The following is a 26,136-nucleotide window of genomic DNA, read 5'->3' on the forward strand; positions in this document are numbered from 1 at the left end:
TCTTCCAACCGTGAGATTGGAGCAAAAGAAGAAGAGCCCTTGAATGATCCTCTGCGAGACTGAGCAACAGCGCCTGGACTAGGATGTCTTCCAGATAGGGCGCCACAGCATTGGCTCTGGCCACCGCAAGTAGCGCCCTCAGAACCTTCGTGAAGACTCTTGGGGATGTCACCAGACCAAAGGGGAGGGCCACAAACTGGTCCAGAAACGCAAATCTTAGGAACTTGAAGTGGTCCCTGTGGATTTGCACATGAAGGTAAGCGTCCTTCAAGTCTATAAGTGTGATAAACTGTCCCTGTTGAACTAAGGGCAGATTAGATTTGATAGTTTCCATTTTAAACGATGGAACACTCAGAAATTTGTTTAAACACTTGAGGTCCAGAATCGGGCGGAACGTGCCCTCCTTCTTTGGAACCTCAAAAAGATTTGAATAGTACCCTAGACCCCTTTCTGCTAGGGGTACTGGTACGATAACGCAGAGAGAGGAGAGATCCCTCACACACTCTAGAAAGGCCTCTCTCTTTTCTGGTCTTGAAGACAGGTATGACAGGAGGAATTTGCCCCTGGGCGGATGGGATCTGAACCTTATCCTGTAACCCTGGGCGACAACCTCCAGAACCCAAGGGGTCTGAACGTCCTGTGACCAGGCTTCTGATAAGAGATAATCTGCCCCCTACTTGGTTCGGAGACTGGTTGGGGGCCGCCCCTTCATGACTATTTTGTCTCGGCGGGCTTCTTGCTCTGCTTAGACTTGTTCCAAGAATGAGCCGGCTTCCAAATTCCCTTGGACTGGTCCACTTTCGCAGTGGGCTGCTGGCGCTGGGTCTTGTCCACAAGAAAAGGGACGAAAAGTAGATCCTTTAGGCTTAGCCTTCTTATCCTGCAGTAGGAAAGTTCCCTTGCCTCCCGTAACCATGGATACGATCGATTCCAATCCTGGACCGAACAGAATCTTTCCTTGAAAAGGCAGGGACAACTGCCTCGACTTAGGGGTCATGTCCGCAGACTAAGACTTTAGCCACAGAGCCCTGCAAGCTAAAACGGAAAAACCTGACACCTTGGCTTTCAGGCGAATAATTTGCATATTGGCATCACAGATGAAAGAATTGGCGACCTTCAGCGCCATAATCTTCTCCTGTATCTCGTCGATGGAAGTCTCCCCCTCAACCATTTCACACAGGGATTCACACCAATATGTTGCAGCTCCGGAAATCGCGGCTACATATTTTCCAACTTTTTATCCATGGGCTCCTTAAACGACAAACAATCCTCGAGGGGAATAGTTGTCCGCTTTGCGAGCATGGAGATAGCACCATCCACCTTAGGGACAGTACCCCACAGCTTCAGCTGAGAGTCCGGAACGGGGAACAGTTTCTTAAAGCAAGAAGGGGAAAAGGAAGAACTGAATTGCTCCCATTCATTCTTAATATTTGCCATCTTAACAGGAACCGGGAAAGCCTGAGGCACCACCCTGTCCTCATATACCTCATCAAGCTTAGGAATCGCAGGTTCCTCCGGAAGATTCGGTTCTGGAACCTCCAGAGTAGCAAGGAGGTTTAGATGACACAGACTCCGACCCAGAAGGGGCCTCCTCCGAAGAGTCGGAGTGGGCCTCGTCATCCTATAATGCCTCTGATATTTCCATAGGCGTAGACAACCCCTGGGCCGGGCCGCCATGATACGCCCTACACTTGCGCTTAGCAGAACGTGGTAAGGCATGGATCACTTTCAATATTCACAGTTTGCAGTTGATCATCAAAATCTGATGGCCAACGAATCTCTCCCGCAGGAGTAATGGTTGGACCCTGGGGCGCTGCATGTGCAATTGGAGATGAATGCAGGGAACGCACCTCAGTAGTACTAGACATCTGTTTACTTTTAGATTTAGTAACTTTATTAAGGCGTGTGGAACATAGTTGAGCAGGCTGTTCTACCAGAACCTCCTCACAATAAGCACAGGAATGAGACCTCGTTAAAGAGGGAGAACCCTCTAACGCGTCAGAGTCCTCCATAGTTTGCACTGTTATTACGGACTAGATTAACTTAATAATAGGCACCTTTATAACCTCCAATGGCTGGGGCTCTCACCAACTCCTATGACCTGGACTACAGAAACCGTGTCGTCTCCTGCACAGCTGATCAACAGAGGAAGAGAGATAGCCACATCCGGTCACATGGAATTCCTGGCAGGACCGCCCCTGCCTAAGGAGAAAAACACACCAAAAAAGGGCCGCGCAATACGCCCGTAAGACACCTGAAAGTTCCACACATTGCCAGAGCCTCATCTCGCACATAACGCAGCAATAACACAAACAATATCATGTATAAACCCCCCTGTTCAATAATCCCCTGTCCAGGAATATTAACCCTTGATTCTTTAAAGATAAAAGGCGTCACACTGTGACCCTGTCTTCCGTCTTGTTATGTAATAAAAAATGAAACAATCTTACCAGTATCTACGCCGTGGAACAGGAACACAGCCCTTCAAGTGTGACAGGTTAGTAGCCTCACTCCTGACATGGACTTGAGTGTAAAAAGCAGGCAGCGAAACTCGTCAACGCTGATTGCTTGTGGAGCTGTTAATATGAGTCGGGATGGTTTCGCAGAAAGACTCTCCCTGTATCTCCGGACTCTAACTTTCACCCAGGCTCTCACTGAGAGGCTGAGAGGACTACTTTAAACTCCAGTCCCAATGTGAAGAGTACTACCCTCCATAAGAGACTACTCCAATCTTTGGCACTTCTATGCCGTCCTCCTGTGATGAAAGGCAAAGAATGACTGGGGGATGAGGGACGTGGGGGAGGTATTTAAGCCTTTGGCTGGGGTGTCTTTGCCCCCTCCTACCTAACAGTAATGAATGAATGAAGCCGTGGACTCTCCTGCCCTTTAGATGGAAAATAAATTTGTCAGAAAAAAAAAAATCTACTGCTTATTTGAAATTCAGAGTAAGCGGTTTTTATTACGTACTTGTTAATTATGTAATTCTACGATATTGAATGGTCCTTTAACTACATAGATTCCAGAGAGGGTTGTAGTTCTCTGTTACATTAAAGGGATTACCAGATGCCCTACTCCTTCTCTGCAACATTTAATTTAACATCCCAAAATGTTTAGTACAAAACGAACAAATGCTTAACACGTATTGTGGCCTTTCCCCCTCTGCGTTTCTGCATATGGCGGAACTAATATTCGCTGCTTGCTAAACCACCTCCAGTCTCTGCTATTAATATCAAAACCCCGTTATCAAAACAACATCCATAACCAATGCCAAATATTCCATCTGCCTAACGCATCAGCCAATCGTAAATGAATCACTAATTGGCCGCAGTAATATATGCATCTCCGTATACTGAAACTGACAGCAATAATTGCTCAGATAACTCCCATCTGTTTTGGAGGTCAACAGGCTCAAAAAAAAAGAAAGACTGCATTTCTAATTTCTCGAACGTCTTTTAAAAAGAGCTTCAGTTTCTATTTCCAGCAAAACAATCTCTGAAGTTTAAACAATTAACATGTTATCCTGCAGCACATACAGTCTATATATTAATCCTACATCCAAACGGCACAGAATTACAAACGGCACTGCCAATAACGAATAGTGAGACAATGGTTAAGATACAGCAACCCGATCACTGCAGCAAAAGGACATTCACAAAATACCATTTAGAGGGACAATTTGTTACATGTCACTTCTGCATCACTGAGCAGAGATAAGTGCGATTGATCCCTGTAATAGGGTTAAACACATATGTAAAGCCCCACTCCAGAGCTGCATGTAATTTCGGCATTATGCATCAGAGCGCACATATTAACCAATCACTGTGTAGCGTGCAGGAATCAGCATTCTAAAGAATGTACTGAGCTCTCTGGGGGGGGGTATGTGTCTAATAGCTTTGCTTGTATTATAGGGCACAAGCAATCCTGGTAGACAGAGGTTCTTAACCCCTTAAGGGTTACAAAAAAAAGGTCCTTAACGACCAGAGACATACCCTGTACGTCGTGGTGTTTGAAAGCGGTGGAAGCGATCCTGCCGCTTTCATGTTATTGCAGTGATGCCTCGATATTGAGGCATCCTGCAATAACATTTTCTAGCAGTCCGATGCAGAGAGAGACACACAGTGGCCCTCTCTGCATCAGCCATCGATGGCCGTGATCGTTGGTGGGTGGGAGCTGATGCAGGGAGGCGGGTGGGCGGCCACCAGTGAAGAAGGGGGCGGGATCGCGTGCGTGCAAGGGTGGGAACCCTACACTATGGCATAATAAAGGTTACTAAAACAAGGTGGTTCCATGGGGAGGTTGGGAATTTTCAGTTAAGGGATCTGGGAGAGGGTGGGGGGGTTGGATGTTGAGGGGGGCAGCTACACTACAGTAATTTGTTAATAAAATGTTTTTTTTTGTTTTGTTTGTTTTTTAAACTATATAAACTGCCAGTACCCAAGATGGCGCACAATAAGGTAGAGGGTTAGAGAGCTGTTTTGGGCTAAGGGGGGAATCCTACAACACAGCATTATGTTTTTTTTTTTTTTTTTTAAAACCCCCCACTTATTTTAGTACTGGCAGACTAGTACTGGTGGGGACAATTGTGGGGTGGGGAGGGAAGAGAGCTGTTTGGGAGGGATCAGGGGGTGGGATGTGTCAGGTGGGAGGCTGATCTCTACACTAAAGCTAAAATTAACCCTGCAAGCTCCCTACAAGCTACCTGATTAACCCCTTCACTGCTGGGCATAATAAGTGTGGTGCGCAGCGGCATTTAGCGGCCTTCTAATTACCAAAAAGCAACGCCAAAGCCATATAAGTCTGCTATTTCTGAACAAAGGGGATCCCAGATAAGCATTTACAAACATTTGTGTCATAATTGCACTATTTGTAAATGATTTCAGTGAGAAACCTAAAGTTTGTGAAAAAAATTGTGAAAAAACAGAATTTATGTTTACCTGATAAATTACTTTCTCCAACGGTGTGTCCGGTCCACGGCGTCATCCTTACTTGTGGGATATTCTCTTCCCCAACAGGAAATGGCAAAGAGCCCAGCAAAGCTGGTCACATGATCCCTCCTAGGCTCCGCCTTCCCCAGTCATTCGACCGACTTAAAGGAGGAATATTTGCATAGGAGAAATCATATGATACCGTGGTGACTGTAGTTAAAGAAAATAAATCATCAGACCTGATTAAAAAACCAGGGCGGGCCGTGGACCGGACACACCGTTGGAGAAAGTAATTTATCAGGTAAACATAAATTCTGTTTTCTCCAACATAGGTGTGTCCGGTCCACGGCGTCATCCTTACTTGTGGGAACCAATACCAAAGCTTTAGGACACGGATGATGGGAGGGAGCAAATCAGGTCACCTAGATGGAAGGCACCACGGCTTGCAAAACCTTTCTCCCAAAAATAGCCTCAGAAGAAGCAAAAGTATCAAATTTGTAAAATTTAGTAAAAGTGTGCAGTGAAGACCAAGTCGCTGCCTTACATATCTGATCAACAGAAGCCTCGTTCTTGAAGGCCCATGTGGAAGCCACGGCCCTAGTGGAATGAGCTGTGATTCTTTCAGGAGGCTGCCGTCCGGCAGTCTCATAAGCCAATCTGATGATGCTTTTAAGCCAAAAAGAGAGAGAGGTAGAAGTTGCTTTTTGACCTCTCCTTTTACCAGAATAAACAACAAACAAGGAAGATGTTTGTCTGAAATCCTTTGTAGCATCTAAATAGAATTTTAGAGCACGAACTACATCCAAATTGTGCAACAAACGTTCCTTCTTTGAAACTGGATTCGGACACAAAGAAGGCACGACTATCTCCTGGTTAATGTTTTTGTTAGAAACAACTTTCGGAAGAAAACCAGGTTTAGTACGCAAAACCACCTTATCTGCATGGAACACCAGATAAGGAGGAGAACACTGCAGAGCAGATAACTCTGAAACTCTTCTAGCAGAAGAAATTGCAACCAAAAACAAAACTTTCCAAGATAATAACTTGATATCAACGGAATGTAGGGGTTCAAACGGAACCCCCTGAAGAACTGAAAGAACTAAATTGAGACTCCAAGGAGGAGTCAAAGGTTTGTAAACAGGCTTGATTCTAACCAGAGCCTGAACAAAAGCTTGAACATCTGGCACAGCCGCCAGCTTTTTGTGAAGTAAAACAGATAAAGCAGAAATCTGTCCCTTCAAAGAACTTGCAGATAATCCTTTCTCCAAACCTTCTTGAAGAAAGGATAGAATCTTAGGAATTTTTATCTTGTTCCATGGGAATCCTTTAGATTCACACCAACAGATATATTTTTTCCATATTTTATGGTAGATTTTTCTAGTTACAGGCTTTCTGGCCTGAACAAGAGTATCAATGACAGAATCTGAGAACCCTCGCTTTGATAAAATCAAGCGTTCAATCTCCAAGCAGTCAGTTGGAGTGAGGCCAGATTCGGATGTTCGAACGGACCTTGAACAAGAAGGTCCTGTCTCAAAGGTAGCTTCCATGGTGGAGCCGATGACATATTCACCAGGTCTGCATACCAAGTCCTGCGTGGCCACGCAGGAGCTATCAAGATCACCGATGCCCTCTCCTGATTGATCCTGGCTACCAGCCTGGGGATGAGAGGAAACGGTGGGAATACATAAGCTAGGTTGAAGGTCCAAGGTGCTACTAGTGCATCTACTAGAGTCGCCTTGGGATCCCTGGATCTGGACCCGTAGCAAGGAACCTTGAAGTTCTGACGAGAGGCCATCAGATCCATGTCTGGAATGCCCCAAAATTGAGTTATTTGGGCAAAGATTTCCGGATGGAGTTCCCACTCCCCCGGATGAAATGTCTGACGACTCAGAAAATCCGCTTCCCAATTTTCCACTCCTGGGATGTGGATTGCAGACAAGTGGCAGGAGTGAGTCTCCGCCCATTGAATGATTTTGGTCACTTCTTCCATCGCCAGGGAACTCCTTGTTCCCCCCTGATGGTTGATATACGCAACAGTCGTCATGTTGTCTGATTGAAACCGTATGAATTTGGCCTTTGCTAGCTGAGGCCAAGCCTTGAGAGCATTGAATATCGCTCTCAGTTCCAGAATAATTATCGGGAGAAGAGATTCTTCCCGAGACCAAAGACCCTGAGCTTTCAGGGGTTCCCAGACCGCGCCCCAGCCCACCAGACTGGCGTCGGTCGTGACAATGACCCACTCTGGTCTGCGGAAGCTCATCCCCTGTGACAGGTTGTCCAGGGTCAGCCACCAACGGAGTGAATCTCTGGTCCTCTGATCTACTTGTATCGTCGGAGACAAGTCTGTATAATCCCCATTCCACTGACTGAGCATGCACAGTTGTAATGGTCTCAGATGAATTCGCGCAAAAGGAACTATGTCCATTGCCGCGACCATCAAACCTATTACTTCCATGCACTGCGCTATGGAAGGAAGAAGAACAGAATGAAGTACTTGACAAGAGCTTAGAAGTTTTGATTTTCTGGCCTCTGTCAGAAAAATCCTCATTTCTAAGGAGTCTATTATTGTTCCCAAGAAGGGAACTCTTGTTGACGGAGATAGAGAACTTTTTTCTACGTTCACTTTCCACCCGTGAGATCTGAGAAAGGCCAGGACAATGTCCGTATGAGCCTTTGCTTGTGGTAGGGACGACGCTTGAATCAGTATGTCGTCCAAGTAAGGTACTACGGCAATGCCCCTTGGTCGTAGCACCGCTAGAAGGGACCCTAGTACCTTTGTGAAAATTCTTGGAGCAGTGGCTAATCCGAATGGAAGTGCCACAAACTGGTAATGCTTGTCCAGAAAGGCGAACCTTAGGAACCGATGATGTTCCTTGTGGATAGGAATATGTAGATACGCATCCTTTAAATCCACCGTGGTCATGAATTGACCTTCCTGGATGGTAGGAAGAATTGTCCGAATGGTTTCCATTTTGAACGATGGAACCTTGAGAAATTTGTTTAGGATCTTGAGATCTAAGATTGGTCTGAATGTTCCCTCTTTTTTGGGAACTATGAACAGATTGGAGTAGAATCCCATCCCTTGTTCTCCTAATGGAACAGGATGAATCACTCCCATTTTTAACAGGTCTTCTACACAATGTAAGAATGCCTGTCTTTTTATGTGGTCTGAAGACAATTGAGACCTGTGGAACCTCCCCCTTGGGGGTAGCTCCTTGAATTCCAGAAGATAACCTTGGGAGACTATTTCTAGCGCCCAAGGATCCAGAACATCTCTTGCCCAAGCCTGAGCGAAGAGAGAAAGTCTGCCGCCCACCAGATCCGGTCCCGGATCGGGGGCCAACATCTCATGCTGTCTTGGTAGCAGTGGCAGGTTTCTTGGCCTGCTTACCTTTGTTCCAGCCTTGCATTGGCCTCCAGGCTGGCTTGGTTTGAGAAGTATTACCCTCTTGCTTAGAGGATGTAGAACTTGGGGCTGGTCCGTTTCTGCGAAAGGGACGAAAATTTGGTTTATTTTTAGCCTTAAAAGACCTATCCTGAGGAAGGGCGTGGCCCTTACCCCCAGTGATATCTGAAATAATCTCTTTCAAGTCAGGGCCAAACAGCGTTTTCCCCTTGAAAGGTATGTTAAGCAATTTGTTCTTGGAAGACGCATCCGCTGACCAAGATTTTAGCCAAAGCGCTCTGCGCGCCACAATAGCAAACCCCAAATTTTTCGCCGCTAATCTAGCCAATTGCTAAGTGGCGTCTAAAGTAAAAGAGTTAGCCAATTTAAGAGCATGAATTCTGTCCAAAATCTCCTCATAAGAAGAATCTTTATTGAGCGACTTTTCTAGTTCATCGAACCAGAAACACGCTGCTGTAGTGACAGGAACAATGCATGAAATTGGTTGTAGAAGGTAACCTTGCTGAACAAACATCTTTTTAAGCAAACCCTCTAATTTTTTATCCATAGGATCTTTGAAAGCACAACTATCTTCTATAGGGATAGTAGTGCGTTTGTTTAGAGTAGAAACCGCCCCCTCGACCTTGGGGACTGTCTGCCATAAGTCCTTTCTGGGGTCGACCATAGGAAACAATTTCTTAAATATAGGGGGAGGGACAAAAGGTATGCCGGGCCTTTCCCATTCTTTGTGTACAATGTCCGCCACCCGCTTGGGTATAGGAAAAGCTTCGGGGGGCCCCGGGACCTCTAGGAACTTGTCCATCTTACATAATTTCTCTGGAATGACCAAATTGTCACAATCATCCAGAGTAGATAACACCTCCTTAAGCAGAGCGCGGAGATGTTCCAATTTAAATTTGAATGTAATCACATCAGGTTCAGCTTGTTGAGAAATTTTCCCTGAATCTGAAATTTCTCCCTCAGACAAAACCTCCCTGGCCCCCTCAGACTGGTGTAGGGGCATGTCAGAACCATTATCATCAGCGTCCTCATGCTCTTCAGTATTTTCTAAAACAGAGCAGTCGCGCTTTCGCTGATAAGTGGGCATTTTGGCTAAAATGTTTTTGATAGAATTATCCATTACAGCCGTTAATTGTTGCATAGTAAGGAGTATTGGCACACTAGATGTACTAGGGGCCTCCTGTGTGGGCAAGACTGGCGTAGACAAAGGAGGGGATGATGCAGTACCATGCTTACTCCCCTCACTTGAGGAATCATCTTGGGCATCATTTTCTCTAAATTTTTTGTCACATACATCACATCTATTTAAATGAGAAGGAACCTTGGCTTCCTCACATACAGAACATAGTCTATCTGATAGTTCAGACATGTTAAACAGGCATAAACTTGATAACAAAGTACAAAAAACGTTTTAAAATAAAACCGTTACTGTCACTTTAAATTTTAAACTGAACACACTTTATTACTGAATATGTGAAAAAGTATGAAGGAATTGTTCAAAATTCACCAAAATTTCACCACAGTGTCTTAAAGCCTTAAAAGTATTGCACACCAAATTTGAAAGCTTTAACTCTTAAAATAACGGAACCGGAGCCGTTTTTATATTTAACCCCTATACAGTCCCTGGTATCTGCTTTGCTGAGACCCAACCAAGCCCAGAGGGGAATACGATACCAAATGACGCCTTCAGTAAGCTTTTTCTATGTATCTGAGCTCCTCACACATGCATCTGCATGCCTTGCTTCCCAAAAACAACTGCGCATTAGTGGCGCGAAAATGAGGCTCTGCCTATGATTAGAGAAGGCCCCCAGAGAAAAAGGTGTCCAATACAGTGCCTGCCGGTTATTCAACATAATTCCCAAGAATAAAATAACTCCTCAAAGCTATAAACTATTAAAAATGCTTATAAATCAATCGTTTTAGCCCAGAAAAATGTCTACCAGTCTTTAAAGCCCTTGTGAAGCCCTTTATTCTTATTTAATAAAAATGGCTTACCGGATCCCATAGGGAAAATGACAGCTTCCAGCATTACCAAGTCTTGTTAGAAATGTGTCATACCTCAAGCAGCAAAAGTCTGCTCACTGTTTCCCCCAACTGAAGTTAATTCCTCTCAACAGTCCTATGTGGAAACAGCAATCGATTTTAGTTACTGTCTGCTAAAATCATCTTCCTCTCACAAACAGAAATCTTCATCCTTTTCTGTTTCAGAGTAAATAGTACATACCAGCACTATTTTAAAATAACAAACTCTTGATCGAAGAATAAAAACTACATTTAAACACCAAAAAACTCTAAGCCATCTCCGTGGAGATGTTGCCTGTACAACGGCAAAGAGAATGACTGGGGAAGGCGGAGCCTAGGAGGGATCATGTGACCAGCTTTGCTGGGCTCTTTGCTATTTCCTGTTGGGGAAGAGAATATCCCACAAGTAAGGATGACGCCGTGGACCGGACACACCTATGTTGGAGAAAGTGAACGATTTTTTTTTTTGATCGGTGAAATGGTGGCATGAAATATACCAAAATGGGCCTAGATCAATACTTTGGGATGTCTTCTAAAAAAAAATATATACATGTCTAGGGATATTCAGGGATTCCTGAAAGATATCAGTGTTCTAATGTAACTAGCGCTAATTATGAACAAAAGTAGTTTGGAAATAGCAAAGTGCTACTTGTATTTATTGCCCTATAACTTACAAAAAAAGCAAAGAACATGTAAACATTGGGTATTTCTAAACTCAGGACAAAATGTAAAAACTATTTAGCATGGGTGTTTTTTGGTGGTTCTAGATTTGTAATAGATTTTGGGGGTCAAAGTTTTAAAAACAGAATTTATGCTTACCTGATAAATTACTTTCTCCAACGGTGTGTCCGGTCCACGGCGTCATCCTTACTTGTGGGATATTCTCTTCCCAAACAGGAAATGGCAAAGAGCCCAGCAAAGCTGGTCATATGATCCCTCCTAGGCTCCGCCTACCCCAGTCATTCGACCGACTTACAGGAGGAAATATGCATAGGAGAAACCATATGATACCGTGGTGACTGTAGTTAGAGAAAATAATTCATCAGACCTGATTAAAAAAACCAGGGCGGGCCGTGGACCGGACACACCGTTGGAGAAAGTAATTTATCAGGTAAGCATAAATTCTGTTTTCTCCAACATCGGTGTGTCCGGTCCACGGCGTCATCCTTACTTGTGGGAACCAATACCAAAGCTTTAGGACACGGATGAAGGGAGGGAGCAAATCAGGTCACCTAAATGGAAGGCACCACGGCTTGCAAAACCTTTCTCCCAAAAATAGCCTCTGAAGAAGCAAAAGTATCAAATTTGTAAAATTTGGCAAAAGTGTGCAGTGAAGACCAAGTCGCTGCCTTACATATCTGGTCAACAGAAGCCTCGTTCTTGAAGGCCCATGTGGAAGCCACAGCCCTAGTGGAGTGAGCTGTGATTCTTTCAGGAGGCTGCCGTCCGGCAGTCTCATAAGCCAAACGGATAATGCTTTTAAGCCAAAAAGAAAGAGAGGTAGAAGTTGCTTTTTGACCTCTCCTTTTACCAGAATAAACAACAAACAAAGAAGAAGTTTGTCTGAAATCTTTAGTGGCCTCTAAATAGAATTTTAGAGCACGGACTACGTCCAAATTGTGTAACAAACGTTCCTTCTTTGAAACTGGATTCGGGCACAAAGAAGGTACAACTATCTCCTGGTTAATATTCTTGTTGGAAACAACTTTTGGAAGAAAACCAGGCTTAGTACGCAAAACCACCTTATCTGCATGGAACACCAGATAGGGCGGAGAACACTGCAGAGCAGATAACTCAGAAATTGCAACCAAAAACAAAACTTTCCAAGATAATAACTTAATATCTACGGAATGTAAGGGTTCAAACGGAACCCCTTGAAGAACTAGATTAAGACTCCAGGGAGGAGTCAAAGGTCTGTAAACAGGCTTGATTCTAACCAGAGCCTTAACAAACGCTTGAACGTCTGGCACAGCTGCCAGCCTTTTGTGAAGTAAAACAGATAACGCAGAAATCTGTCCCTTCAGAGAACTTGCAGATAATCCCTTCTCCAAACCCTCTTGTAGAAAGGATAAAATCCTAGGAATTTTTATCTTGTTCCATGGGAATCCTTTAGATTCACACCAACAGATATATTTTTTCCATATCTTATGGTACATTTTTCTAGTCACAGGCTTTCTAGCCTGAATCAGAGTATCTATTACAGAATCTGAAAACCCGCGCTTTGATAAAATCAAGCGTTCAATCTCTAAGCAGTCAGTTGGAGAGAAACCAGATTCGGATGTTCGAATGGACCTTGAACAAGAAGGTCCTGTCTCAAAGGTAGCTTCCATGGTGGAGCCGATGACATATTCACCAGGTCTGCATACCAAGTCCTGCGTGGCCACGCAGGAACTATCAAGATCACCGAAGCCCTCTCCTGGTTGATCCTGGCTACCAGCCTGGGAATGAGAGGAAACGGTGGGAAAACATAAGCTAGGTTGAAGGTCCAAGGTGCTACTAGTGCATCTACTAGAGTCGCCTTGGGATCCCTGGATCTGGACCCGTAACAAGGAACCTTGAAGTTCTGACGAGACGCCATCAGATCCATGTCTGGAATGCCCCACAATTGAGTTATTTGGGCAAAGATTTCCGGGTGGAGTTCCCACTCCCCCGGATGGAATGTCTGACGACTCAGAAAATCCGCTTCCCAATTTTCCACTCCTGGGATGTGGATTGCAGACAAGTGGCAGGAGTGATCCTCCGCCCATTGAATTATCTTGGTCACTTCCTCCATCTCCAGGGAACTCCTTGTTCCCCCCTGATGGTTGATATATGCAACTGTTGTCATGTTGTCTGATTGAAACCTTATGAATTTGGCCTTTGCTAGATGAGGCCAAGCTTTGAGAGCATTTAATATCGCTCTCAGTTCCAGAATGTTTATCGAGAGAAGAGATTCTTCCCGAGACCATAGACCCTGAGCTTTCAGGGGTTCCCAGACCGCGCCCCAGCCCACCAGACTGGCGTCGGTCGTGACAATGACCCACTCTGGTCTGCGGAAGCTCATTCCCTGTGACAGGTTGTCCAGGATTAGCCACCAACGGAGTGAATCTCTGGTCCTTTGATCTACTTGAATCGTCGGAGACAAGTCTGTATAATCCCCATTCCACTGTCTGAGCATGCACAGTTGTAATGGTCTTAGATGAATTCGTGCAAAAGGAACTATGTCCATTGCTGCAACCATCAATCCTATTACTTCCATGCACTGCGCTATGGAAGGACGAAGAACAGAATGAAGAACTTGACAAGAGCTTAGAAGTTTTGATTTTCTGACCTCTGTCAGAAAAATCCTCATTTCTAAGGAGTCTATTATTGTTCCCAAGAAGGGAACTCTTGTTGACGGGGAAAGAGAACTTTTTTCTATGTTCACTTTCCATCCGTGAGATCTGAGAAAGGCTAGGACGATGTCCGTATGAGCCTTTGCTTTTGACAGAGACGACGCTTGAATCAGGATGTCGTCCAAGTACGGTACTACTGCAATGCCCCTTGGTCTTAGAACCGCTAGAAGGGACCCTAGTACCTTTGTGAAAATTCTCGGAGCAGTGGCTAATCCGAATGGAAGTGCCACAAACTGGTAATGCTTGTCCAAAAAAGCGAACCTTAGGAACTGATGATGTTCCTTGTGGATAGGAATATGGAGGTACGCATCCTTTAAATCCACCGTGGTCATAAATTGACCTTCCTGGATGGTAGGAAGGATCGTTCGAATGGTTTCCATTTTGAACGATGGAACCCTGAGAAATTTGTTTAGGATCTTGAGATCTAGAATTGGTCTGAATGTTCCCTCTTTTTTGGGAACTATGAACAGGTTGGAGTAAAACCCCATCCCTTGTTTTCTTATTGGAACTGGATGAATTACTCCCATCTTTAACAGGTCTTCTACACAATGTAAGAATGCCTGTCTTTTTATTTGGTTTGAAGATAATTGAGACCTGTGGAACCTTCCCCTTGGGGGTAGTTCCTTGAATTCCAGGAGATAACCTTGAGAAACTATTTCTAGTGCCCAAGGATCCTGAACATCTCTTGCCCAGGCCTGAGCAAAGAGAGAAAGTCTGCCCCCCACCAGATCCGGTCCCGGATCGGGGGCCATCCCTTCATGCTGTTTTGGTAGCAGTGGCAGGCTTCTTGGCCTGCTTACCCTTGTTCCAGCCTTGCATCGGTCTCCAGGCTGGTTTGGGTTGAGAAGTATTACCCTCTTGCCTAGAGGATGTAGAAGTAGAGGCTGGTCCGTTTCTGCGAAAGGGACGAAAATTAGGCTTATTTCTAGCCTTAAAAGACCTATCCTGAGGAAGGGCGTGGCCCTTTCCTCCGGTGATGTCTGAAATAATCTCTTTCAAATCAGGACCAAACAGTGTTTTGCCCTTGAAAGGGATGTTAAGCAATTTTGTCTTGGAAGACACATCCGCTGACCAAGACTTTAGCCAGAGCGCTCTGCGCGCCACGATAGCAAACCCTGAATTTTTCGCAGCTAATCTCGCTAATTGCAAAGCGGCATCTAGAATAAAAGAGTTAGCCAATTTAAGTGCATGAACTCTGTCCATAACCTCCTCATACGAAGATTCTTTATTGAGCGACTTTTCTAGTTCTTCGAACCAGAAACACGCTGCCGTAGTGACAGGAACAATGCATGAAATTGGTTGAAGAAGGTAACCTTGCTGAACAAACATTTTTTTAAGCAAACCCTCTAATTTTTTATCCATAGGATCTTTAAAAGCACAACTATCTTCTATGGGAATAGTAGTGCGTTTGTTTAGAGTAGAGACCGCCCCCTCGACCTTAGGGACTGTCTGCCATAAGTCCTTTCTGGGGTCGACTATAGGAAATAATTTCTTAAATATAGGGGGAGGAACAAAAGGTATGCCGGGCCTTTCCCATTCCTTGTTTACTATGTCCGCCACCCGCTTGGGTATAGGAAAAACATCGGGGGGCACCGGAACCTCTAGGAACTTGTCCATCTTACATAATTTCTCTGGAATGACCAAATTGTCACAATCATCCAGAGTAGATAATACCTCCTTAAGCAGTGCGCGGAGATGTTCTAATTTAAATTTAAATGTCACAACATCAGGTTCAGCTTGTTGAGAAATTTTTCCTGAATCTGAAATTTCTCCCTCAGACAAAACCTCCCTCCTGGCCCCTTCAGATTGGTGTGAGGGTATGTCAGAAACGTTATCATCAGCGTCCTCTTGCTCTTCAGTGTTTAAAACAGAGCAATCGCGCTTTCTTTGATAAGTAGGCATTTTAGATAAAATATTTGCAATAGAATTATCCATAACAGCCGTTAATTGTTGCATAGTAATAAGTATTGGCGCACTAGATGTACTAGGGGCCTCTTGTGTGGGCAAAACTGGTGTAGACACAGAAGGGGGTGATGCAGTACCATGCTTACTCCCCTCATCTGAAGAATCATCTTGGGCACTATTATTATCTGTGGCATCATTGTCCCTACTTTGTTTGGACACCATGTCACAATTATCACATATATTTAAATGGGGAGACACATTGGCTTTCATACATATAGAACATCGTTTATCTGATGGTTCAGACATGTTAAACAGGCTTAAACTTGTCAACAAAGCACAAAAAACGTTTTAAAATAAAACCGTTACTGTCACTTTAAATTTTAAACAGAACACTCTTTATTACTGAATATGCGAAAAAGTATGAAGCAATTGTTCAAAATTCACCAAATTTTCACCACAGTGTCTTAAAGCCTTAAAAGTATTGCACACCAAATTTGAAAGCTTTAACCCTTAAAATAACGGAACCGGAGCCGTTTTTACATTTAACCCCTATACAGTCCCAGGAATCTGCTTTGCTGAGACCCAACCAAGCCCAGAGGGGAATACGATACCAAATGACGCCTTCTATAAGCTTTTTCAGTGGTTCTTAGCTCCTCACACATGCATCTGCATGCCTTGCCTTCCAAAAACAACTGCGCATTAGTGGCGCGAAAATGAGGCTCTGCCTATGACTAGAGAAGGCCCCCCATCTGAAAAAGGTGTCCATACAGTGCCTGCCGTTTTTTAACAACAATCCCCAAGATTATAATAACTATAAAGAGCTATAATCTGTCAAATATGCTTAGCAAAGTAATCGTTTTAGCCCAGAAAAATGTCTACCAGTTTTTTAAGCCCTTATAAAGCCTTTATTCTTTTACTTAATCTAAGAAAATGGCTTACCGGTCCCCATAGGGAAAATGACAGCCTTCCAGCATTACCAAGTCGTGTTAGAAATGTGGCCAGTCATACCTCAGGCAGAAAAGTCTGCCAACTGCTTCCCCCAACTGAAGTTACTTCATCTCAACAGTCCTGTGTGGAAACAGCAATCGATTTTAGTAACGTTTGCTAAAATCATCTTCCTCTTACAAACAGAAATCTTCTTCTCTTTTCTGTTTCAGAGTAAATAGTACATACCAGCACTATTTTAAAATAACAAACACTTGATTGAAGAATAAAACTACATTTAAACACCAAAAAACTCTTAGCCATCTTTGTGGAGATGTTGCCTGTGCAACGGCAAAGAGAATGACTGGGGTAGGCGGAGCCTAGGAGGGATCATATGACCAGCTTTGCTGGGCTCTTTGCCATTTCCTGTTGGGGAAGAGAATATCCCACAAGTAAGGATGACGCCGTGGACCGGACACACCTATGTTGGAGAAAAGTGTGTTTTTCCATTTTTTTCCTCATATTTTATTAAAAAAAATGTTATAGTAAATTATAAGATATGATGAAAATAATGGTATCTTTAAAAAGTCAATTTAATGGCGAGAACAACGGTATATAATATGTGTGGGTACAGTAAATGAGTAAGAGGAAAATTACAGCTAAACACAAACACAGCAGAAATGTAAAAATAGCCTTGGTCTCAAACGATCAGAAAATGGAAAAGTGCTGTGGTCCTTAAGGGGTTAAAATGTTATTTCTGGGCACTGACTTTATACAGCACAGAAGATAAAGAAACTTGTTTCAGTGACACAATAGTATGTTGTGCAGCTATAGCTGCTCCTTGCGAGCGGATGCTTGTGTGCCACGTATTTCGCCCTCCTAAGGTGGAACCACTAAGGTTAGCTGTAATTAGTAGTATGTGTATTATTTTAATATTATAATGGTATTATAATGTAAACTGAAGATATTAAAATGCTTTACCCTCAAATGAAGCATGGAAATGCAAATATTTGCTTGTACGAGCTTCCCCAAGATGCGATCTGAGCCCCAAAGCTGAGATCTGAGCCGTCACCACTAAAATTGCAGTAAGAACAGGACACATGCAGGAACTGTTAGCACTTTCACTTTGCAGTGCTGCTCCATATCAAGGTGTTCTCTTCTGGCTGCACTGTGCTCTGACTGCACTGTGCTCTGGCTGCACTGTGTAAGTTTTCCGTAACAGAGTGCAACCAGAGCAAAGCCCTATGTGAAGAGAACAGTCAAATACAGAGCAGAGCTGCAAAGCAGCCGCACGTTGTTTGAGGACTATCAGTAAGGATTTTTCAGCCTCACCCCCTTAGCCTTTCCCAGTCTGCAAAGCTGTGACCCCTAAATGTAAAGTTTTCTAGTAAGCAATGGCCCTGTTTATTACTACAATTTACCTTATAATTGTGTGACGCTAGAACAAAGGAAACTAATGTATTCAAGTTGATATTCTTTTATTCTCTGCAGCTAATTTGTAATGCGGTTTTCATTAGCTGCATTACATAAACATTGATTAATCTCCACTTGCTGGTGCTTTAGTGTAACTGCCGAATTTAGAATTGATTTTCATTTCAAAATGACCTGCAGACAAAAATGTGCTAAACAAATCTAATTGCAGAAAGTAAAAAGCGCTTTGCCTCTGGGGTCAGCTTCTTAAAGTGAAAGAAATTGTATTGCACGTATCCCGACTACTGTGTGTGTGTGAGCGTGATATTTAAAAGGCCCATTCAATGCAGTAGAATTACCCAACAAGTGCACAAAGAGACAATGCAATTACTCTGAATTTCAAATAAGCAGTAGAGTTTTTTCCGACAATTTGCTGGCCCCCTGTATGATGTAACAGACATCAGCCAATCACAGACTAGTATATGTATACCATGTGAGCTTGTGCAAAATGGAAGTAAAGTGTCTTAAAACTGTTGCTCTTTCTGAATCATAAAAGTTTATTTTGACTTGAGTGTCCCTTTAAATAAATAAAAAAAAAGTGCTTTTAACCAATCCAGATAAGACGCGTCAGTAACGCACAGGAAAGCTTTTTCCTTTTGGAACCAGGAAGGCTGCACTTCTCAGAGAGAAAATGTAACCATTTAAAAACTATTCTCAAGTTCAGGGACCAAATGATCTTTATCTATGGTGAAAGCAGGGACAGAAACACCTTACAAGACATTTGTTATTTTATAGCAACAGTAGGAATATTTTTAAAACAAATTAACATGTTGTTTGCTGTTAATGTTTTTCAAAAGCTAAACTCTACTCACTATTTCCCTCATTAAGAAAAGCCAATTAGGACTTGAGTCTGCGGACAACAAGGCCAACAACAATAATGATGTAAGTACAAAGTGCATTGGTTGCCGTTTTTAGTTGTTAGCGACAATTAGGGACATATATGTAGCAGGGTCAGCAGTGTGCTTTTTCAGTTCTGAGAATTGGAATTTTCAAAGCTAAAATTATGCAGCAAGGGGGCAAAATAAATAATAAAAGTATATAGTAAAGTTGCTTCATTACAAAAATCTCAAGGTGTTTAATGTCCCTTTAAATGGATATTCTAATGCAAAATAAAATCACTATGCAAAGCGGTTAAACACATGGTTAAAGTCCTGCTTGGATTTACAATACATTGTAGCGGATCTAAGTGGGACTTTAGCTATGAGTTTAACCCCTTTTGCACTCAGCAGGGAGTACTAGTGCTTAAATGCTCTGACTTTGTTCCTTTAAACAAAGGAGCACATTACAAAATGTTAACAAGCCAGACAGTTGTGGGAGAGCCCACGTGAGATTTAATATTAAGTGTTATGTGCAGTAAAACAACGTTTCAATATATTATTTGTTTTGCCTTCTTTTCATATAATTTAGTGCTGACAATCTCACCCTGCTGACTTCTCAAGGCTAGCCCTGCTACATATCTTTCCCTGCAGCAGATAAGAACTGGAAAACAATGCACTTTATACTAACAATGAGTGCAGCTAGCCTTGCTTTCTGCAGACTCAAGCCTGGGCTGGCTCCTCAAAATAAGGCAAGTCGTGGGGGGAGTTTGATTAATGAAAAATAACTGCAGCTAACAAAAGGGTTAATTTGTTTATACTAATGTGTTGCTATAGATTATCAGCTATGAGTACGGCATGTAGTCGAAACGCGTGAGTTGCTCTCAACACGATATGGGCAAACGTATGCTGTAATTTTTAAGTGACAAGGAATAAAAACAAAATTTATGCTTACCTGATAAATTTATTTATTTCTTGACACGATGAGCCCACGGATCATCTAATTACTATTGCGAATACATCTCCTGCCCTGCAGGAGGCGGCAAAGAGCACCACAGCAAAGCTGTTACATATCACCTCCCTTCCCTCCAACCCCAGTCATTCGACCGAAGCAAAAGAGAGAAAGGAAGCAACACGGTGCAGAGGTGTCTGAAGTTTATAACATACTAACAATCTGTCTAAAGAACAGGGCGGGCCGTGGACTCATCGTGTCAAGAAATAAATAAAATTTATCAGGTAAGCATACATTTTCTTTTCTTTCTAATGACACGATGAGTCCACGGATCATCTAATTACTATTGGGAATCAATACCCAAGCTAGAGGACACAGATAAGGGAGGGACAAGACAGGGAACCTAAACGGAAGGCACCACTGCTTGAAGAACCTCTCTCTCAAAGGAGGCCTCAACCGAGGCAAAAGTGTCAAATTTAGAATTTTGTAGAATTTTTAAAAAGTGTGAAGAGAGGACCAAGTTGCAGCCTTGCAAATCTGTTCCACAGAAGCTTAATTTTTGAATGCCCAGGAAGAGGAAACAGCCCACGTAGAATGAGCCGTAACTCTCTCAGGAGGCTGCTGTCCAGCAGTTTCATAGGCAAAGCGAATGATACTCTTCAGCCACAAAGAAAGAGAAGTAGCCGTAGCTTTCTGCCCCTTACGTTTTCCAGAGAAAACCACAAATAGAGCAGAAGACTAACGAAAATCCGTAGTCGCCTGTAGATAGAATTTTAGTGCACGAACCACGTCCAGATTGTGCAGCTACGTTCCCACTCTCCCGGGTGAAAAGTCTGCCTGCTCAGGAAGTCCACTCCTGGGATGAGGATCGCCAGACAGCAATTGTGGGTCTCCGCCCACTGAATTATCTTGGCTACCTCTGTCATGGCCAAGGAACTCAGTGTTCCTCCCTGATGGTTGATCAAAGTCACTGAAGTTATGTTGTCCGACTGGAACCTGATGAACCGGGCCGAGGCTAACTGAGGCCAGGCCAGAAGAGAATTGAAGATTGCTCTCAGCTCCAGAATGTTTATGGGTGGAACAGACTCCAATTGAGTCCATGTTCCCTGAGCCTTTAGAGAGCCCCAGACTGTTCCCCATCCCAGAAGGCTGGCGTCTGTCACAATCACCCAAGAGGGTCTGCGAAAGCAATTTCCCTGGGAGAGATGATCCTGAGACAACCACCAAAGAAGAGAATCCCTTGTCTCCTGCTCTCTGACGTCCCTTTTGTTTATTTCTCTTACCCTGAGGGAGGAAATGGCCCTTTCCTCACGTAATGTCAGAAATTATTTCCGTCAAACCCAGCACAAACAAGGTCTTTCCCTTGTAAGGAATCGCCAAAAGTTTAGACTTAGATAACACATCCGCAGACAAATATTTTAACCATAAAGCTCTGTGGGCCAGTACGGCAAAACCAGAAATCTTAGCTCCCAGCGTAATAACCTGAAGGGAAGCATCCGTGATAAAGGAGTTGGCCAACTTAAGGGCCTTTATCCTATCCTGGATTTCTTCAAGGGGAGTGTCTGTCCGAATAGAATCGGACAATACATCAAACCAGTATGCTGCTGCACTAGTGAGAGTAACAATACAAACCACGGGTTGCCATTGTAAACCTTGGTGTACATACATTTTCTTGAGTAACCCCTCTAACTTCTTATCCATAGGATCCTTAAAGGAACAACTATCCTTTATGGGAATAGTAGTTATCTTGGCTAGTGTGGAAACGGCCCCTTCCACCTTGGGTAACGTCTGCCAAGACTCCTTGATAGAGTCTGCTTTAGGAAACATCTTTTTAAATATAGGGGATGGAGAAAAAAGGATACCCAGTCTCTCCCATTCCCTAGCAATAATCTCTGTAGCCCTATCTGGTACATGAAATACCTCCACCATGGAGGGCACGTCAAAATACTTGTTTAGTTTGCTGGACTTCTTAGGATTGACTACGACGGTAGTGTCGGAGTCGTCCAGGGTAGCTAAAACCTCCTTAAGTAACAAACGGAGGTGTTTGAGCTTAAACCTGAAAGAAACAACTTTAGTATCAGCTAAAGGTATTACACTGTCTGAATCTGAGATTTCACCCTCAGATGCTACCGAAGTATCTTCCTCTTCAGGTTTGTGGGAAGAATCACTCGGAATAGCCACTACTGCGTCAGCAACCTTATTCACTGATTGATTACATTTCATCTTGAGCTTTCCCTGCAGCATGGGAAAAGCAGACAACGCATCGGATACCGCTGAGGACATTAGGGAAGTGATGTCTTGCAAGGTAACTCCAGGCGGAGCTTGAGAGGAAGCGCAGGGCACTGCATGTGTGGGCGATAAAACTTGGGACACTTGAGGAGAAAGCTGTGGCATATATTGAACATTGTCAGACACCTGAACAGCATACGCCTTAGACAATGTTGGCTCAGAAAAAAAGAGTCTATCCCTGTAATTTAAAGTTCTCTCAATGCATGAGGAACAGAAAGATATTGGTGGGTCCACCTTAGCATCAAAACATAAAGAACAAGTAACATTTTGCAGGGCCTCTTGGTCCATTCTGACTCACAATGGAACAAATAACCAATAAATAAACTTACATTTTAGATAAAAATTAAAACACAAAAAAACGTTACTGTCTCTTTAAATTTTAAACCTAACCTTTTTATTTTTTGCAGTAAGGAACTAAATAGTGTTACACAAGCACTACTGACAACCTCTACACCTCAGCTTAGCTCTGCTGAGGTGCTTACCTGCCCTGCTGACACCGGATAATATTCTCCAGTAGAAGATCCGGAACGCGACTTGCAGCACAATGAAAAACTGGCCGGTCCTAATAACGCAGCATTTAGCATTTATTATGCGCTTTCCTGTCTGAGACTGCTATCTGACCCGACCTATGTCACCCCTCCGGTCACAGGAAGTGAAGGGGAAAACGGCACGCAACAGCAAATTGCCGCCTCAGTTAGCCTCGCCCATCGCAGGCGTCTAAAAAATTAACCTCCCGGTCGGCATATCTTGAAGTCAAGCCGTCGGGAGAAGTGAACACCACATAAAAAAAATTAGCCTTTTTAACCTCCTCAGCCCCAGTGCCTGCCATAACGATACTGCCTCCTTTGTATGTTCCCCCAAACATATAGGAGAAATTCCTGTGTCCAAGTATATAGTGAATAAAGTGCCCAATTTTTCCTGTTGCCCAGATAAAAACTAAATTTATGCTTAACTGATAAATTACTTTCTTTTACGATATGACGAGTCCACGGATTTCATCCTTACTTGTGGGATATTAACCTCCTGCTAACAGGAAGTGGCAAAGAGCACCACAGCAGAGCTGTATATATAGCCCCTCCCCTTCCCCTCCACACTCAGTCATTCGGCCGAAGGTATATGAAGAGAAAAAGGAAAGGCTAAAAGGTGCAGAGGTGACTGAAGTTTACAAAAAATATAAAGAAAAACTGTCTTAAAACGAACAGGGTGGGCCGTGGACTCGTCAAATCGTAAAAGAAAGTAATTTATCAAGTAAGCATAAATTTAGTTTTCTTTTACAAAGATATGACGAGTCCACGGATTTCATCCTTACTTGTGGGAAACCAATACCAAAGCAATAAGACACAGATGAAAGGGAGGGACAAGACAGGAACCTAAACGGAAGGCACCACTGCTTGAAGTACCTTTCTCCCAAAAATAGCCTCAGAAGAAGCAAAAGTATCAAATTTGTAAAATTTGGAAAAAGTGTGAAGGGACGACCAAGTCGCAGCCTTACAAATCTGTTCAACAGATGCATTGCTTTTAAAAGCCCATGTGGAAGCCACAGCCCTAGTAGAATGAGCCGTAATTCCCTTCAGGGAGTTCCAAACTGCAACCCAGTCCAGAAGGCTGGCATCTGTTGTCACTATCACCCACGAGGGTCTGTGGAAACAAGTCCCTTGGGACAGATGATCCGGCGACAACCATCAAAGAAGAGAGTTTCTGATCTCTTGATCCAGATTTATCTGAGGAGATAAATACGTATAATCCCGAGTCCACTGTCCGAGCATGCACAGTTGCAGTGATCTGAGATGAAAGCGAGCAAACGGAAAGATGTCCATTGCCGCTACCATAAATCCAATCACCTCCATACACTGAGCTACTGATGGCCGAGGAATGGACTGAAGTGCTCGGCAAGTATTTAGAATCTTTGATTTTCTGACCTCCGTCAGAAAAATTTTCATGGCTACCGAGTCTCCAAGAAAGGAACCCTTGTCTGTGGGACAAGTGAACTCTTCTCTATGTTCACCTTCCAGCCGTGGGTTCTCAGAAAAGACAACACTGTGTCCATGTGAGAGTTTGTCAGATGATATGTTGACGCCTAAATCAGAATATCGTCCAGATAAGGCACCACCGCTATTCCTCATGGTCTGAGAACCGCCAAAAGAGACCCTAGAACCTTTGTGAAGATTCTGGGTGCTGTGGCCAACCTGAAAGGAAGAGCCACGAACTGATAATGTTTGTCCAAGAAGGCAAACCTTAGAAACCGATGATGATCCTTGTGGATTGGAATATGAAGGTAAGCATCCTTTAAATCTACAGTAGTCATATATTGACCCTCCTGGATCATTGGTAAGATTGTTCGTATAGTCTCCATCTTGAACGATGGGACTCTGAGAAACTTGTTTAGACACTTGAGATCTAAAATGGGTCTGAAAGTTCCCTCTTTTTTGGGAACCACAAATAGGTTTGAATAAAACTCCTTGTCCCTGTTCCAATTTTGGAACTGGACAAATTACTCCTATAGTAGAAAGGTCTTTTAAACAGCGTAAGAACGCCTCTCTTTTTATCTGGTTTGCAGATAACTTTGAAAGATAAAATCTCCCTCTTGGGAGAAAGTCATTGAATTCCAATTGATAACCGTGGGTCACTATTTCTAGTGCCCAGGGATCCTTAACATCTCTTGACCAAGCCTGAGCAAAGAAAGAGAGTCTGCCCCCTACTAGATCCAGTCCCGTATCGGGGGCCGCCCCTTCATGCTATCTTAGGAGCAGCAGCGGGCTTTTTGGATTGTTAACCCTTATTCCAGTTCTTAGATCTCCAGACTGACATAGATTGGGAAAAATTCCCTTCCTGCTTTGAGGAAGAAGAAGCGGGGGGTCCTCCTTTAAAGTTCCGAAAGGAACGAAAATTATTCTGTTTACCCCTCATTTTAACCAATTCATCCTGAGGTAGGGCATGGCATGGCATTTACCTCCTGTAATATCAGAAATGATTTCCTTCAATTCTGGCCCGAAAAGGGTCTTACCTTTAAAGGGAATAGATAAAAGCTTATGTTTTGATGACACATCAGCAGACCAAGATTTGAAATAAAAAACTCTTGATTGAAGAAACTAAAACTAACACCTCACTTTACCATGTCTTCCTAGTATAACACAGGCAAAGAGAATGACTGGGGGTGGAGGGGAAGGGCTATATATACAGCTCTGCTGTGGTGCTCTTTGCCACTTCCTGTTAGCAGGAGGTTAATATCCCACACGTAAGGATGAAATCCGTGGACTCGTCATATCTTTGTAAAAGAAATAAAGTCAGCACTTACCTCATAAATCTGCCAGGCAGCAATGCAGCTCACTAGGTTTGAGAGGTCCTCTCCCTCACATGGACCTGTGGAAAACAAGTAATCTTACTCAGGATTTCAGAATTAGGGCAGCATTAACTACATGGGAGGCGCAGTGAGAATTATGTCCCACAAGTTCCCATTGCTTTGAAGCCACCACTGCTCTACTGAAGAGACTGATATGGACTATGGCTACACCCTAGGACAAAGCAGCACAATCTTGCACTACTTAGAAAATAATAAAATCTTGCTTGAAGAATCTTTTCCAACACCTAACTTTACCACTTCCTTGCTCTAACGTAGGCAAAGAGAATGACTGGGGTTGGATGGGAGGGAAGGGAAGTGATATTTAACAGCTTTGCTGTGGTGCTCTTTGCCGCCTCCTGCTAGACAGGAGTGATATTCCCAATAGTAATTAGATGATCCGTGGACTCATCGTGTCATTAGAAAGAAAGTAAAGTTTCACTTTTTGTGCATTGTTACGCCTCCAATCATTTCTTCAGCTATAGAATAATATAACATGTCTTGTAATTACAGTGTTTCTGCCACTTTAAGACTCCACTAAGAAGTCAGGTAGATCCATCATGAGAAGCAAGGAGTACTGACTGGGTGCCTACACCTGGTGCACCTACCCCCAACATAACTGCCTCCGGCTCGCACCTACCCACCAACATAACTGCCTCCGGCTCGCACCTACCCACCAACATAACTGCCTCCGGCTCGCACCTACCCCCCAACATA

At 43.5% G+C, this 26,136-nt stretch overlaps 1 protein-coding gene across 2 annotated transcripts in view; it reads right to left on the reverse strand.

Moving 5' to 3' along the window:
- MTHFD1 (methylenetetrahydrofolate dehydrogenase, cyclohydrolase and formyltetrahydrofolate synthetase 1) overlaps window positions 1–26,136 on the reverse strand; it is a 178,968-nt gene that overhangs the window by 26,803 nt on the left and 126,029 nt on the right. The gene's annotated exons all lie outside the window — the stretch shown is intronic.

Source organism: Bombina bombina, chromosome 1, assembly GCF_027579735.1.
Source record: "Bombina bombina isolate aBomBom1 chromosome 1, aBomBom1.pri, whole genome shotgun sequence".
Classification (NCBI taxonomy): Eukaryota; Metazoa; Chordata; class Amphibia; order Anura; family Bombinatoridae; genus Bombina; species Bombina bombina.